The sequence below is a fragment of the Corvus cornix genome, chromosome 1 (assembly GCF_000738735.6).
Source record: "Corvus cornix cornix isolate S_Up_H32 chromosome 1, ASM73873v5, whole genome shotgun sequence".
NCBI classification, from domain to species: Eukaryota; Metazoa; Chordata; class Aves; order Passeriformes; family Corvidae; genus Corvus; species Corvus cornix.
The window spans coordinates 115,279,021-115,296,983 of NC_046332.1; the positions used below are offsets into that span (position 1 = coordinate 115,279,021).

The 17,963-nt window shown below is 41.9% G+C and overlaps 1 protein-coding gene across 12 annotated transcripts in view; it reads left to right on the forward strand.

Annotated features, from left to right (window-relative positions):
• The window catches only part of ERG (ETS transcription factor ERG), a 136,240-nt gene that overhangs the window by 77,735 nt on the left and 40,542 nt on the right, over positions 1 to 17,963 (forward strand). The gene's annotated exons all lie outside the window — the stretch shown is intronic.

Here is a 17,963-nt window from a genome sequence, read left to right on the forward strand (position 1 = left end):
TTTTAGCGAGCGGGAAGGAGAGGCACCAGCTCTTGTTTCTCTCTCTAATGCAGGTTTTCATTATGTGCTTTTCTAGAAAACTCTTTAAGTTTAAACTCGGGACCTTTCTGAATGTTATTTTAATGGTGGCGGGAAGATCTCACAGGCATGTTGTTTTTTTGTTTTAATCTTTTGGACAATAAAAGTCTCTTCTTGGTGCATAACTTGATCTCGGTGCATGGTTTGTTGGTTTTGGGGTTTGTTTTTTTTTTTTAAGAATGGCTTTGCTGAGTTTTTTTGTGTTGGGTCCCTTAGAAAGTTGAATAAATCTATCTGTCTGTCTAGTTTTTGTTTCTCTGGACAGCAGTTACCAGCAGAGCAATAGCTGTGATTAATTGCAGAATGTAATGGTAATTAAGTGCTTCGTGGTAGTGAAACTAATTTTACATGGAGAGCACAGACAGGGAGGACTCTGCGATGTTGTATTATCAGGTTTGGGATCAAGGTATTATCAGATTCAGGACTGAGGTATTTGTTTTCTTCGTGGCATTGTCTGTTTCTGTACTTTTCTAATTATGTCAGAGATTTAATAAGGGATATGGAATAGCCTGGCTGTTGGATAAATAGGGCTGCAGTTGGATTTTTCAGTAAATTCTGCTCCAGTGTTTACATTTTAGAGATCATTTGATGCTTTTTGTTACAGTTTTGGGAATCTGACAGTCTTGCCTGAGGGCAATATGATTAAAAAGTATAATGAACCTTTTCTGTTTGCAATCACTGATGTTTTCGTGGGGCTATCAATAGAGACATAGATCTGACTCTCCTCTGCATTGCTGGCCAGCATCTATTAAATGCTAAGTAGCTCCTGAAACTGAATTCCCTTTGGTTTTTCCATGCATTTCAGAGCACACAGGACATGACTGGCACTTTATGAAAATCTTGAGGTTCAGGGAATCAAGTTTTGGCTAAAAGGAGGGCTGTGTACTGAGGTTTTAATGCTGGGTTTGCTCCTATCAGTCAGAATATTGATGTGAAATTTATTTTCAAAAATAATGGCACCACAAGACTGGATGCTGTTTGCATTTTAGGTAACTCCTATTATTTATTTCCTTTATATTTTGTATTGGCTGAATTTGAGTAGGATAGAAGATTGTTAAATGGTATCTCGTTTATTAGGTTATTATTTAACCTCCGCCTTACACTGAGAGAACTGTTTTATACAGCCTGGTAATGCAATGTACTCAGCAAAGTGGAAGAATGTACAATTCTTTCTCCTCATCTGGAGTGTGAATCTTGCAGGAGGTCTCAGGAAACCCAAAGTGTTGAGGATTTTGCTGCTCAGGGTGCTGGGAAGGCTCAGCATGAATTCTTGCATGCTGTAGCAAGAGTTTTACTTATGCAAGTGCAAAATGTGAAATGACTGGAAAGAAATGACAGGTGCTTTGTACTCGAGGTGCAGGAAATGTGCTCTGGCATGAGGCTGAGACAGTCCAAAGATTTTCAATTCCTCTTCTATAGGGAGTGGATAAAGAAGTCTTGGTACTGAAGGGTTTCTGAAATAAAGAAATTCCATTTGAAGGCCAGGCAGGTGCTTGTTTAGCTTTTGCTGAACAGTTATAAATATATTTAATAATATATATATTTAATAATACAAATACTCAGTATAAGGGCTTGTCTGCTGGCAGTGGGTAGCCCAGCTATCCCAGTGTGGTTAAGGAAAGCGGAGAGCCTTATCTGGGATCTCTGGGAATTCACTCCTTTCTTCAGGGAAGCTGTGGAGTCATTCAGTTTCAGAATTAGGATGTGAATGGTTCTGTATTTGTTCATAACTGGGCAGAGACTTCTCAGAACCTTCACATGTGCAAAGGTGACCTTCCAGTCAGGGTGTCTGATTCATCCTTCCCCTCTCACCAACCTGCAGACGGACCCCTGGGACACTGGGGCTCGGGAGAAATCGGGCTGGTTTCACTGGGGCTCACTGGTGTCTGGGAAGGCAAACCCTGGTGTGGGTTTTTGGGTGCTGGGTTTGATGTCCTGAGCGTGGTTTTCCCAGGGGATCACTCTCTCCTCATCCCGTGCCCTCTTTCTGCTGGCCCCTGTTCCGTTTTCCCCGTGGAGGGGAAAGCGCCGCGGTGGGAGGTTTCTCCTGAGGAGGAGGAGGATGGGGCAGCAGTGCCTTTTTCCCAGGCTCTGACATGGATGGATAATATTAATCCTGACTTTCCCACTGGGCTATCCTTGCCCAGGCCAGGGATCTCTCCCTTGGATGGGGAGCAGGGATAGGGCAGCACAGGAAACTGTGAGAGTGGTGCAAGAAGGTGCCTCCCCAGCCGGGATTTCAGGTTGATATTTCATATCCCAATACCTGGTGCACACGCACCTGAACTCTCCATTACGTTTTTTGGCATTTTGAAGGATAAAATGTGGTTTTTCAAGAGGAAAAAGTCTCCTAAGAGTGAAGGTTTCAGTGCTGACAGGTGTCCCTATGGCTCAGGTGGTATCTGACAGCACTTGCAGTGGCAGAGAGGTGCAGAGCACTGAAGCTGATTTATTTATCAAATAAATACAGTTATTTGTACTTATTAATCACGCTCATTACTGTAGATACAATTCTAGAACGTCTGAATTAGGCACCAGTCTTTTTTGTGTGTTTTGGTGGCTTTTTTTTAATAGAATGGAGCAAAAGTTATTTAAGTGTTACCTTGGGGTGAAGTAAAAATAGCTGTCCTGGAGGTCATCTTGGTGTTTTTTCCCATTATCCATCCCACAGTGGAGGAAAGAACATTAAATAGACAAGAACAACCAGAATTCTAATTCCTTGCCATGTTCAAGCCTTGCTCTGTTTCTCTGCCTGCCAGTGCCATTGTGCTTATTCTTTGAAAAACTCTTCATTAAGTTGACTTTATAATGATTTACTGGTTATACTTGTGGACATTTAAGTTACACCTAAATATGCTCACATCCACTCTTTATTATTATTTTCTACAGTGATGTTCATATGGAATCTACAATTTCTGTGAGGAAAGGTCTGTGTATTTGATAAAGGACAGGAGAATCTTTGTGGTTTCTGAGGTTTGAGGGCGTGGATGCACTGATTAAAGCAGAATATAGGGGCAAGATTAATTTTTTTTTTGAGGAATCCTATTCTGTGCTTGTCTCTATAGCATTACTTTTCTCTCACTTTCTTTTAGAAACTCTTAAGTAGTCACTCAAATGCTTCTGAAAGCTGGAGACAGTTAAGAAATAAATCTGTTCCTGGCATATGGAAATGTTTAAGGCTTTGTTTAGAGGATTGCATCTGCACTGAGTCCAGCAGAGCTGATCCAGTAATTTGTACTTTTGTTCCTTGCATTAGAACAATTATAAAGATTATTATCTTTTTTTTTCTCCCCTCATCTCAGTTAGCAGATGATCCAATGGCATATTTGACTTCAAGCCTGTAAATGCTTCCATTGGCTTTGGTGATGTTGCACATTTAAAGCTGAGCACACACCTGAGCGCTCTGGTGAACCAGAGGCAACAACAGCAACAGAGCCTTAAAGCACTTCCCCTGATCCTCCACTCCTTAATCCAAACTTCCCACCAATTTTGTGAAGGTTTTGTCCCAATAAAGGCAGTAGAATGAGAGCTATAATTATTTCCAGGTAAAGTAGTATTTCTGACTCAAATTCAAATGTGCAATTTTCAAGGCAGAAATGAGCAGAAGTTGTTTGGGGGGGGGATTTTTGTGTTGTTTTCTTTTGCTTTTAATCAGCAGTCATTTAACTCAATTTGGTTTGTATTTTCATATGCCAAAACGAAGTGAAGTATAAGGATTTTGCTTTCTAGAATTAAGTCCCCAGGCAAGGAACAACAGCTGGAAAATGCATATGTTTGACTATCTGAGTTTGTTGATTTGTTTGTTCTTCCTGAACAAGAACTACATTATCCCTTAACAAAATGTTTTTCAGCAAGTTCCCCGTGTTACAAAAGGCGTTTCAGAAATAATGTTAAAAGAAACAAGTGCTCTTGGAGAATGACTTACTGAAAGATAAACACAGAAGTAGTTTTGCAAAATACGAATGCCAAAAAAAGATATTTCTTTTCCAAGTGATGCTTTATAATTCAATAAAAATATCTAATGCTGTTTACTCAGGAAGAAGTCGCCTTTATAATGCAAGCTTGTAAATCAAACCAAGAGAATTACTTAGAAACTCAGAAAAGGAAAAAAAAAATTTGGTTTTGTATCACTTGTATTACGAATTTTAAAAAAATAAGGGTGATACAGTAGAAAATATCACATGCAGTGCCAAACCTTGTCAGGGTAATCAATTCATTGACTGCAATGGGATTTTTATCAGATCCATCTTTGAAAAATTAATGGTTTTGGATAGATAATTATACAGCCACCCTGCTGTCCTTGATATACATATATATAGATGTGTATATATAAGATAGATTTCTGTATTAGGGAAGAAAATCAACAAAGCATCAACAAAGATAGGAAAACTTTGAAGAGCTTATGCAAAAAAGGCATCAGTGCTTTCCTTAGTGAATGGATGTCTTTGTGGTTGGAGGGGTTGTTTTAAATGTTGTAGCCAAGCCTGCCTGAGGCTGGGTAAGGCTGTGTCCATCAATTTATTTCTGCTCCCTTAGAAGGACTCTATAATCCTATAAATAATTTATAACGATGAAGAGAGGGAGAAGTTTTAGGAAATCTGGTGAGATTTGGGTTGCAAACGTTAGCTTTCTCCTTGAAATGCATCCTTTGGCACTGGGTTACCAATTTTTACTATGCACAGAGAAAGATGGGACATTTCTTTCAGGAAAGGGATATTAGTGGTAAATAAATAATATTCGTGATGGTTTTTAGTAACTGCTGTGTGTGAACCAGTGATTACCACTTCTGGTAATTACCACTATCAAATTTGCTTCAAGTAAAATGAATAAATTGACAATTACTGTCCTAAGAATGTCATTGAACATGAAAAGTTAAAAAAGAATGATGAGTAATAGTGATTTTTTTTTTTTTTTAAGGCTAGACTGGGGGACTCAGAGTGGACAAGGGAAATGGTCTTTTGGGAATACTGAGTGGAAGGAATGCCTAGGATGTGATGTGTTCCCCTTGCAATGCGTGTGTATTTGGAGTGTGTATCTCCAGCGGTGGGTGGGAAGTGGTGTCACCAGGCTGGCGTAGCCTTGTCACCCTGGGAGAGGAGCTGACTTGCTTAGTCAAAGGTGTGTGCTGCCAACAGATGACAGGGACTGGCTTTATGCAAATACCTGCAGGAAGGGGTGGATCCCTGTTTTCGGGAAGTGGCAGGCCCCTTTAAAGCTACCTGCCTGATTGAACAGGGAGGAGAGAGTGGCAGACAGACACACAGTGCCACAAGTGGAGAAAAAACCCCCAGGAGAATGGAAATGCTTTGTTTGACAAATCCCTCATTACAACGAGCAGCAGCACGTTAATTCTGCGTGGAAGGTTTTGCAGAACTGCAGGAGTTTTTTTAAACCTCATTCTTCAGAGCTGAAAAAACATCTTTTTTTAGACTCTCTGTTTATTACCTTGATAAACAGCAAAATGCTGCCACAGCAATTACCTTGATGATAAAGGGTCTGTAGACAGATACTTCCTGCGTTCATTTCCTACCCAGATAAGCTGCCAAAATCAGGGACTACCAATACAGGAAATGCTTTCAATAGGAACTTCCTATCTGTTAATATCTAAGTCACTGGAAAGATCTAAGCCCTTCTTGTTTCATATAAAGGTAATGCTCTACCTTTTACAATTTAAACACTTGAGCCCCAGTACAATGCGTCTGGTGGTGTAATAAATTTCAAACCAATGCTGTTATTCTGGACTATGAAATACCAGAGCTTTTCTCTGCAGTGGTAGGAAAAGTGCCCCTGCATTTTATAATATTGGAAATCAGGATGCTTCAAAATCCACTGTCATTTTATCAGATGAAAAACAAGCATCCTCCCTCCAGCTCCTTGTTGCCTGAATCCTTTCCTTATTTCTGTACATCTCCAAGTAAAATATACATTTCAGTAGCACTTGTGTTGGACTTCTCCAACAAAGAGTTCAGGGCATGTTCTGCAGATCTTGGAGATCCATGGCCAACTCTTGGAATCCACAGTGCTCTACATATTCAGCAAAAATGACTGAAACAGGAGTTTTGCCTCACGATGCAGGGCAATAAAACCATGACTAACCTGTGTGTTTGAAGCTCTGCTAAGGAAGAGAGAAACTCAGAGCAAAGGAAAAGGAAATAAAGACAGAAAACCTCCATTGCTAATCATAACTTCAGGGTAATTCGTTTCAGGCACATGAATAGGATGAATGAGGATTTATGAAACCTGGAGTGAAGTTGGCCAAAATGAAGTCAACAGTATGGTTTGACTGGGACCAGGCTTTCACCCAGGTTATTCAGGAGTTCAGACGAAAATTTCTGTGTTGTTTTGCCAGTGATTCCCCTGCAGTCATTCCAGGTTTCTGCCACTGTGACTGAAATGGGTATCTTGGCCTTTCCCTGCAGAATTGAGAAGTCCTTTGCTGTTTTGGCTTCATTTATATCCCACCTTTTCATCAGGGAAGAGTATCCCACGTTCAGTTACCTCCTCAGACTGCTGAATTCGCGTTGTGCTCTGTATTTGTGACCTGAGAATCTGGTTGGGTTTACTGAGTCTGGGAATCTGAGGTTGGATTTGCAGGCTGGGAATCTGAAGCTGGATTCCCAGGCCCTTCCAGAGACCATGGTGAACACATCCCTTGGAGATCCCTTGGCTGTGGGACAGGAGGGCTGGTCCTGTGGGCACCTGACCCAAAACCCCAGATACTCCAGAGGGTTCTGCAAGCTGGAAGTTGGTTATGACAAGTGATTTTCCCAAGGCCATGGGGGAAGAAGTTCTAGGAAGTTTCCCTCTGGCTTTGGGCTCACGGGGGTGCTGGGGAAATGCACACTTTGTCCTGAAAGCAATGTTCCTCAGATGTGGTTTAGTCAGCTCTTATCTGCTCGCATAAGTTTTTATTATTGTTAATCTTTGGCGTACTCACATCAGCTTCCTCATGCGTCAGGTATTCCCTTGGAAGTGCTCAAAACTGTTGCTTTTTACTAATCAGATCAACTCACTAAAGTAGTGGCCAAAGACATTTTTCACATTATTTCCATGCAGGCATTACCTTTTAAAAAATTTCCCTGCGATTTGTCACCAAGGCATCGTTACCTCTGCTGTTTTCATGGAATTGAGAATCCGATTGTTTAGTCTACGTAAAGCAGGGAAAACGAGGGGGATCCTGTGCCTTTAATGTTGTTTATAACGGTTGGACAGAGCTTGTCAGGTGAAGGTTAATTGCCCTCCAGTTAAAGCAGTTCTCTGCACAGATGGGTTATCAGGGCTGAACACTCGTTACAAGATTAATCTCGTTTCCGACAAGACTTCCCTTTCCTCCAACTGATTTTTGCTCAGCCATTGGACCTGTCACCAGCCGTTAAGAGAAGGGTGGGTTACCTCTGGGATATTAATGCCTGTGAGCAGTGAAACAATGCAGAGTGTGTGTCATATCGGCGGGGAACATCTTTAGGAGACAGCACATTTCAGAGCTCTTCTGAAGGTCGAGATTCATAAACAACAGAAACAATCAGGAGCGTTTGTGTTAACCCTCCTCGTGGACACAAACTCGTAGGCTTCTTTTTTTGTGTCCCTCCTCTTCTCTTTGGACCTGTTTTTTTAGGTCCAAAAGTGTATTTTTGGTGACAATTTTAGTCAACAAAGCACCCCTGGCAAGATGTGGAACCCAAGATGCTTCTGTCCAGTCGATTGATGGAAGAGGCCTTCAGTTCATGCTTAAGTGAGAGGAAATACATCATGGTGACCACTCAAAGAAATCCAACCTTTGGGAGTTTTTTCTTGGGCTCGAAGCAAACCTGTTGAATTTTCCACTTTTTCCAAGCTGGGGTATTTCAGAACTGGATGCACTGTATCCAATGGGCTACAGAGGTATGAGGTGGATGTAAAGTGAGAGGAGAACCAGGTGCATCGTGTTCTTAGCACAATATTGCCTTTCTAGCCAAGGCTGCAGCAGCTCTGCCAGTCCAGGCTCATCCTGAGCATTTGGATGGACTGAGTTCAAGGAGGCTGCGGCACGAACACGAAAGTCTCGCTGGATTTTTTGGGTTTATTTCAGGAGTTCTGATACAACCAAAATAACACAACTTGGCAGAAGGCTCTGGCTGCCAGGTTTCTTCCATGCAGCTTTAGTCAGTAAATTCCAAAACACTAAACAAATATTCAAGGCAACAAACAGGGTAGCTCTGATGTTTCCTCCGAGTTTCCTGTCCTGGCTTGGGATCAGCTCCATCCTGCCGATGGTGCTGAGTCTCTCCATTGACTTCTGTGAACTTTGAGTCAGGCTGGGTTGTCCCAGCCAAGAAATCAGCTCTGTGGAGGGTCGTGGGCTGCACAGCATTCCTTGGATGGTTTATTTTTAATTTCTTTTATAAACGTGCAACAAACAAACAAATTATATAAAAAACAAGTTTTGTTAAGAAACATCTATCTACAAGCTTCTGACAACTTCTTAATTTTCTTTTAATCAAGTGGTCTAATAACCTTGCTGCTGAATTCTTAGGGTTTCTCATACTACAGAGATTAAAAATGCATTTTCCTTTGATTTAGAATCCACAGGGTTTAAGGAAATTTACTTGCTCCAGTTATAAAGCTGAAATGAAAGGTAGACAGGAATGCAACCTCTGGATGTCATCCTCTTCAGCACTGTGCATTCAGAGCCAAAGCAATTCAAGAGAGTGAATTCCATTACTGGTTCTAATAAGATAGGAAAAGTGCATAGTAAATCTTTACAATGCCAACTAAATCACTGGTGCTTTATGCCAAAGGAGGCAAGTTTAGTAGAAAGTTTTTAAATGGGCCAGGCTGAATGATTTTTAAAAGAAGAGAGTCCCTAAGAGGTTGTTAAATCTCTGCTTAGAGCCTTGAATAAGGATCTTGTTTTTCAAGATGCTGATCGAGTTGAGAGTTCCTGCTGTCTGTGCTCAGTGAGAATTCAGATGGATTTTTGAAGAGGGAATCTTACACACAATTGGGAATTGCTGTTATGCCACTTACCTGATGTGAGAAAATCCCCTCCTTGTCAACAGCACCTTTTTAGAAAGAGTAAAGGAAATTGAAAGCAGTCAGATCTTTTTTTTTTCCAAGGAAAGGTTTTGTGTAGCAAAATAATGGAATCTTTAATGTCAGGGTGGTGAGGCCCTGGCACAGAGCAGCTGTGGCTGCCCCTGGATCCCTGGCAGTGTCCAAGGCCAGGCTGGACATTGGGGCTTGGAGCAGCCTGGGACAGTGGGAGGTGTCCCTGCCCATGGCAGGGGGATGGCACTGGATGAATTTTTAGGTCCCTTCCAAGCCAAACCATTCCATGACTCCATGATGATTTGGTTTTGTCACTTAGAATGGGAAGCTTTAGATCCAGACATTCAAAATGAGCTACGAATTCCAAAGCTGTTTGTTGGACAGGTGGGTTGCAGATTTGACAACTGCAACATCTTAAAAAAAAAAAAACAAACAAAATCATTTAAATAGGTGTTGGAAATATTTTGAGCTAAAGCACAGTCTATAAAATGTACATGTAAATTATTGACTTTAAACTCATTCTGTGCGAATTTTCTCTCCCAGATGCTTCTCAATTAGCGTGAATGTGAAATCTTACAGAAACACAGAATCACTGAGGTTGGAAAAGATCTCCAAAACAACTCAGTCCCAGCTGTGCCCGATGCCCACCTTGTCCCCAGCCCAGAGCACTGAGTGCCACCTCCAGCCCTTCCTGGGACACCTCCAGGGATGGGCACTCCAAACCTCCCTGGGCAGCCCCTGCCAAGGCCTGAGCTCCCTTTCCATGGGGAAATTCCTGCTGCTGTCCACCCTGAGCCTGCCCTGGCCCAGCCTGAGGCCGTTCCCTCTCCTCCTGTCCCTGTTCCCTGGCAGCAGAGCCCGACCCCCCCGGCTGCCCCCTCCTGTCAGGGACTTGTGGAGAATGACAAGGTCTCCCTTATTTTCTATCTTCAGATTTTCTTCTTTTTCTCCTCACCTTTATCACATACGTAATGTAGCCTTTTATAACCCAGACCAGACCAAATTCAATTTCAAGTATGTTTCTCTTCTGAGCTTGGGCCTTCATAATCCTGTTTTCCTCTTTCACAGAGGTTGTGTTTGGCCTCGATCTCTGTCAGTCTCATCTGCTTCTTGGAGGATGCAATTCTTGCCAGCTCTCACCATTTTTATTGGGAGTCGTGATATTTAGCAACTAAGGGGCAGTTTCTTGAATTATGTGAACAATTGAAGTCTTCAGTTTTCACTGACAAAAGGCTCTAGTTCTAAAAAGTTTACCTAAAAAGCCAAGGTACAGACCCGAAACACATCGGGTTTAAGTACTTTTTTTTCCAAGGCCTGACGTAAAAACTTTCTGGTCATGTTTCTGGCTTGCAAGCTGGGATTCAGATTCAGGTTAAATCTTATTCCTGAAGGTGTTAAGAAATAAAGCTGGCAGCTTAGCCTCTTGGGGAAAAGTATTTGCTGTGTAGTGAGTGCCAAAAGCTTCAGCTCATATTTTAAAGCTTGAAAATATTCAAATTTTGCATCACAAAATTGTGATGATACAATCATGAGTAAAGAAAACACATCTCTATTTATATATTTGTAGAAATTTTCCCTCCAAATATTGCAATTTAGGGGGCTTAGAGGCTTTTATGACACTGGAGAGGACCAGTTAAGGGGCCTCTAGGTTGCTTGAGAGAGGTCAACATTAAGTGGGGTGTCTGTGAGCCCCAAGGCATTGTTTTCCTTTTTTTTCCTCTCCTAATTCTCTGTTTATTTCCGTAGTGAAAAGAGGAGAAATTCAGAAGGTTGAATAATAAGACAAGTCAAAATGTTGCAAATAGTTTTATATGAAAGTTTCATAGTAGAGGCAGAAAGCAGTGGGATGTGATACTGAAATTAAGGTGACAATAAAAAACGTTATATTTTCTGTCAGTAAAAATATTCAGAATTCACAGTGACATGACCTCAAAAATAATGGAATTTCAGGGAATAATATATATATAGTTTATCTCATCTGCCTTCTAATTCACAAATCTTTTACTGAAAACAAAAACCAACAGTCTTTTTAGCTGACTCTAGAATTTAGGTTCAGAGGAACCTGAGGTTCAGTAAGATCATGAAAGTTGGCAGCCACCATTGTTAAAAAGGAAGCTTGATAAATCCTCAGAATTAACTCTTTTGAAATCCTCGTTAAACAGGATTGGGATGATGCTGAAAATGAAATTCCTATGCTTGATAAAGGTGCTAAAAGTAGATGCTCTAAAGAAGGAGGAACTTGACTTAAAATCTGATTTAAAATAATCTTCCAACTACTCCATGAACAACTGAAGGAAGAATTACCAGTGCCAGTCAGTGTTGCAAACCAAAGTGAAAGATGGGAAAACAAAATCTGTTGAGGAAGTTCTTGGAGTCATGAAGTGTCCTGAGAAGGGCAAAGTTTTCAGTTTTTTTGGAAGTGTCAGCTTAGTATAGGAGAGACACTATCAGCTATCAGAAAGGAAAAACAAAGTCATTATACTCTGAATTTCCATGGCAGTGAGTATAAACTGTAATCTCCAGTGCTTCAGAGACCATTTACAATCACCAGGCTTGTTTAAATAAATGAGAAGATGGCCAGGCAAAGGAGAACAGAGGCCCAAACTTCCAAAACAAGTCTAGATTTGCAAACAAAGAAGTGCTATGGCAGCTCTCTCTCTATGCAAAACAATGCCTCAGTTACCCTTGAGTTTCTCAGATTCCCTGGCTGACTGTTTAATTCCACACCTTGCCAGTGCTCCAGCCACCAGCAGAACCCTCCAGTGTCACAGAGTTCAGCCTAGTTTTAATCATTAATGGTCTTTTCTTCACCAGATTTCTTTGATCTCATTTTGCACTATTTCGTCTCTTCCTGTGTTTTCTTTTTCACTCAGATTGCAATTTCTTTGCTTTATTTAATCCTCAGTTGCCCTCAACTTCTAAACACACATTTCCAGAGGACAGAGCTGGTATTACACTGTTTGTCTCTCTTGGAGAGGGACTTTTCACGAGGGCTGGAGGGCCAGGAGCCAGGGAATGGCTTCCCAGTGCCAGAGGGCAGGGCTGGATGGGAGATTGGGCAGGAATTGTTCCCTGGGAGGGTGGGCAGGCCCTGGCACAGGGTGCCCAGAGCAGCTGGGGCTGCCCCTGGATCCCTGGCAGTGCCCAAGGCCAGGCTGGACATTGGGGCTTGGAGCAGCCTGGGACAGTGGGAGGTGTCCCTGCCCATGGCACTGGATGATTTTTGAGGTTCCTTCCAACCCAACCCATTCCATGATTCTGTGGTCCTCACACAACCATCTTACACCCCTTTCCAGCAGAAACACAGCTCACCCAACTTGGCAAATTCAAGTCTTGTTGAAATGTTTCTGACAGTACTTTGCTCATATGGGAAAATCTTTCCCTCTGAATAATGAAAACAAGGGAGGAAAACGGCCCCAAATGTATCATCAGCAGCATGTTTTTTACTCCTGGTTTTGCTGCATGGGACATTTTGGCTTTTTTAATTCCATGTGGTGGGTGCTGACTCTGGCAGAGGACTGGGAGAGAGAATTTTCAGTTGCATGCTCAGATCCTCACCGTGACGGGAAAAAAATCACTCTATTTTCAGAAACAGCTGGTTTATTTCCACATCCCCATCTAAGACACTTTCTTTGTGATTTTCAGAGCTTTTCTGTTTCCCACAAAATTTTCATTAATAGCCTTTTAAGAGCTTTTCATCTGACAAAATGGGATGTTATTCTGCTCAGCTGCTAAAATTGCATGGGCTGCCACTAAGCTCAGTTAATGATGAAGTTGTTCTGGTGCTTTGAGAAATATCTATTAATTAGATGCACTTAGCTCTTATTTGCAAATAGTTCTATTTATGGCAATAGAAGTGCTCAAATAAAAGATAAATTTGGAATGCAGAATTTTTAGCTGCCAAGTTTTAAAATGAGCGGTGTGGTTTTCATTGCAAGGATTGATGATTTCACTGACACCTCAAAAATACTGTAAAAATTAGAAAAATATCCTGAGAGGTGTTCCTAGAAATACAGAATCAGGAGCTCTGGACTTTGAAATAAATAAGAACTAATTTTTCAAATAACTGACTTAAAAATATCCTTGTGCGTATCACCAGTATAATATTTAATGTACTCAGCATGCAAAACCTATCTGTAGAAAAAGTAGAATGCAAGAAGATGTGGCAGGAATTTTAAATGTTTCTAGCAAACATTATCTCCACAGTTGTGTGTGAAGCCTGAAGCTTCAGAGGGTCATAAACAGCTTTAAAACACGCCTGGACAGTGATGAAATACTCAACATGAGGAAGCAAAAAGTTTTACTGAAGCTTTAGATCTGTTTTCCATATTCTTACAAAAGAGTTGGTTTCTAAAGATCTGTTTTAGATTTCAGTCTCACTGGAAGTACCTTATAAGAAAGCTTTTATATATTTAAAAGACATTCTGAAGAGTCAGAGTTCTCCTGATAAAACCAGTAACATGTTTCTGCTGACTCTGATGGAGCAAAATGAGTTTTGCTGATTGTTTTGGTACAATTAGTGTGTGAAATCCTCAACAATCTGTGTTTGGCTGGCTGAAAATTCACAGTCTTGAGAAATTGATGCTTTGAACAGGTGCCCGATTCAGACATAGAAGAAAGATGGAGGGGGACTCTTTACAAGGGCCTGGAATGACAGGAGCCAGGGAATGGCTTCCCAGTGCCAGAGGGCAGGGCTGGATGGGAGATTGGGCAGGAATTGTTCCCTGGGAGGGTGGGCAGGCCCTGGCACAGGGTGCCCAGAGCAGCTGGGGCTGCCCCTGGATCCCTGGCAGTGCCCAAGGCCAGGCTGGACACTGGGGCTTGGAGCAGCCTGGGACAGTGGGAGGTGTCCCTGCCCATGGCAGGGGGTTGGAATTAGATGATCTTTAAGATCCCTTCCAACCCAAACCTTTGCTTTTCATTCCCCATTCTTCAGGCTTTTCTCTTCACCTTCATTCCACTTCTTGCCTGCCATGCATAGTAGCCTTTCATTATTTATTATTTTCTGGTCATTCAAATTGAAAAAATAACCTCTGGCACAACTGTGATAGTCACACTGGGCACACTTTGCATTTAACTTGGGCTTTGTATCTATTTCCCTCAGCTTGTGTCTCTTCTGTGTTAGCTACAAGCATTTTCTGACAAGGGCTGCCTATTCCTTTGCCTTAGTTCTGTGCCCAAGACAGCAGAGTCCATTTATTTCTTGCATTTAGCACTGCATAAAATTCGTGGTTAGTAAATAGTAAATACTTTTGGGGCACTGGAAGAGTCCTTTTTGCTGCAGAATCATGGCAGTTCAAGTAAAAGTCCACAGTAGGAAGTCAGCATGTTGTGACATGAGTATTGCCCCACATCTCCCTCTCTGCAGAGTGCACCTTTCATGGTAATGCCAGGTCTCACTGACAAATGGTTGTGTTTGGGTTTTTATTGCACTGACTGCAACATCTGTGGGTTTGCATCTTTTATCAACAGAAAAAAAAGAAAGGAACCACATTTTTGTCTTTCATTTACTGAAGCTGTGTCTCCCCACCCAAAGATTTCAAAGCTGGTCAGATTCTTGATTTCATGGATTCATAGAATAGTTTGGGGTGGAAGGAACCTTAAGATCATCCAGTTCCAACCCCCTGCCATGGGCAGGGACACCTCCCACTGTGCCAGGCTGCTCCAAGCCCCAATGTCCAGCCTGGCCTTGGGCACTGCCAGGGATCCAGGGGCAGCCCCAGCTGCTCTGGGCACCCTGTGCCAGGGCCTGCCCACCCTCCCAGGGAACAATTCCTTCCTAATATCTAATCTAACTTTACCCTCTTTCAGTTTAAAGCCATTCATTCCCCTTTGTCCTATCACTACGTATCCTCATCAAAAGTCCCTCTGCAGCTCTCCTGGAGCCCCTTTAGGCCCTGCAAGGGGCTCTGAGCTCTCCCTGGAGCCTTCTCTTCTCCAGGTGAACACCCCCAGCTCTTGCAGCCTGTCCCAGACCAGAGGGGCTCCAGCCCTGGGATCAACTTCATTACTTCCTCTGGCCTCTCTCCAGCAGCTCCACGTCCTCCCTGTGCTGGTCCCAGGGCTGGGGCAGCTCTGCAGGTGGGCTCTCACCTGGGCACAGGGGCACAGGGGCACCATCCCAATCCCTTTCCTGCTGCCCACGCTGGGGGATCAGCCCAGGGCACAGTTTGGGGAAGGGCATTCCAATTGTGTTGATTCTACACAAGTTTTTTTCTCACTTGAATAATCCTCATGGACAAAACGCTGAAATGATTTGTTCCTTCCTTACTTTTATTCCTGCAAATACAGAAGGAGGTTTTTAAACTGTCATGGTAACATTTATCATTTCCTTTTATCACACGTGTCTCGGTGAGTGGTTTTTATTCCTGTGGGAGCTCAGTGCATGGATTTTCTTGGTCTACTGAACAGCAGGAGCATTGGAGATTGCTCAGGTCAGCCAGGAACTGAATGAACAAGCTCATCTGGTTTTCCCTTCTTACCAAACAACATCGATCATTTCGCTTTATTTAGTCCATGCTTTCATTTTATTAGATTGCAGAGAAGCATAAATGGGGTCTGTTTACATTCCTTACCGATTCAACTTGAAATGCAGACCAAGTATGGCTTGAGGAGTCTATAAAAAGATGGGGCAGTTTCTGGCTCTCAGACATGTAAAGGTGTTCCTGGAAGCTCCAGACCCCGAGCGCAAATCAGTTAAGCCTCCTCGATGATTTTGAAACCTCGAATCCTTTGAAATAGTTGGCAACCTGCCTGTTGCATATTTACAGTTACACAACTCACAGCTCTTCCCCTCTGTGACTTTTAAAAGTTCCTCCTTCTTTTTTTCTCCAGGTCCCCTGGCAGCATCACAGCAGCTCCTCTGCCTCCCTCCCGCTCTTCCCCGCCTTCCCCCAAGCCCTCCTCCCCTTTATCTCTCTCTCTCTCCTTGGTATGGCACATTGTTCTGGGGAAATGGGTTGTTTTGAGTTCACACTTTGTTTTCCTGCTGTTTTTCTGGGAAGCTGGACGTGGCACGAAAGATATGGGAACAGCTTGTAGGAAATGGGTTTGTTTGGGGAAACAATAAAAGAGAAACAGCCTGCAGACCTCTCTACCTCTCCTGTGTGTTGGAAGGCTGGATTACAGTATGTAAAGACATTTTGGGGGTCATTTTTCAACTCAGACCAAAGAAAAGTAAATAAAAATTTTATCTTTTAGCATATCTTAAGCTTTTCATCCACCCAGCTTCATTTCTTGTAGCAATGTGTATTAGACACCTCTTAGTGAGGTGTGGGGAAAACCATCCTAAAGGTTTCTATTGCTGTGGTAAATGCAGATCTCACCATTCTGGACAGGAGATTCTCTTCATTTGCAATTGACGTTCTCAGTTCACTTTTTCATCAGTGGCAGCAGCTGAACTTTCTTGTCCTTCTGGAGCTGATATTGGTGCTGTTGCAAAAACCAGTCAATGTCAGAGCTGCAGGGCCTGGTTCTTGACTGGTAACTTAGGTAATCACTAGTTTGGAAGAAATATTGCCACAAGGAAAAGCTGCAGGATTTTTCTTGCCACCACATCAAAGATATTGCCACGTGCATTTTCCTTTTCTTCTTCACGTGTCAAATTAAAAATGGGCCACAACCTGTTTCTGCTGCATGTGAGATTCAGCAGAGAGCCACAAGCTCATGCAATCATAGAATGATTTGAGTTGGAAGATAAAGGTTAAATTTGGGAGGCAGATCTCTTAAAAGAAGGAAAAAAGAATGAAACAGTTGAAATTTTTTCTGAAATAATTGTTTCTATTTCATGATTCTGGATTGAAGATTTTATTTAGAAAGACATTCCTTAAATAAAGTAATAACTTAGTTTACAAGCAAAAGCACAGGTGTAAATGGGATTGGATTTTTTTTTTTTTTATACACAAAGCAATTTGGTTTGTGTGCGTGTGAAGGTTTCTTTTTGGGATGGTTCTGTTTTGATTGATTTGGGGACAAACAAGGAACATTCACTCCAACCTTTTTCTGCCATAGGTATGAAACAACATTTTTTTTATAATCCATTGGTTTGGCTACTTCTCTAACTGCAATATAGCAAAAACAATACCAGTCTGTTGGACTGATTTGAGTTAATATTTGAGCTGAAACAACAATATCTTTATTTTATACTGCTTCAGCAGAGCAGGTTAAATATCCTTAAAGAAAAGCAGGCACTTAACTTTATTGCTGTTTTACTAAACCCTCTCCTGTGGGAGTCTTTGCACCCAAAGAAATGACTTAATGCTGTGACATTCAACCCCGTGTTAATTTCATTAGTCATGTTTTGTGGCAGATGACTAAAATAATGTGTGCAGAAGTATGAATCAAGATATTCATTATAAACAATTATAGGAAAGTATGCTGGGCTATACACTGCAAAGGTTATCGTGACAGGAAGTCATATTTTACATACTCAGTGGGCATATTTGGAAAGTTCATTCTGAATTTAGAAGGATTACCCATCTGAGCAATATTCCATATGCTCCTGAAATGGGGAATACCATGAGAGGCATGTAATACCACGTATATATATATATATCCAGTGTATACATGGGAGCTCCAGAATAAAAGGTGTCTGAGGAAAAGGAAGGGGCAATAATGTAAACAAAAGATTTTCTGCTCCAATGCTGTGCAAAAATGGAGAGCACTGCTAACAGAGTAAATTTTTTTAAAGCACTAGAAATTTGTGGTTTAATTCCAGTTGTCTAATGTGGAGAAGTCAGTAAAATATATGGAATTATAGAATCATGGAATGGTTTGGGTTGGAAGGAACCTCAAAAATCACCTTGTTCCAACCCCCTGCCATGGGCAGGGACACCTTCCACTGTCCCAGGCTGCTCCAA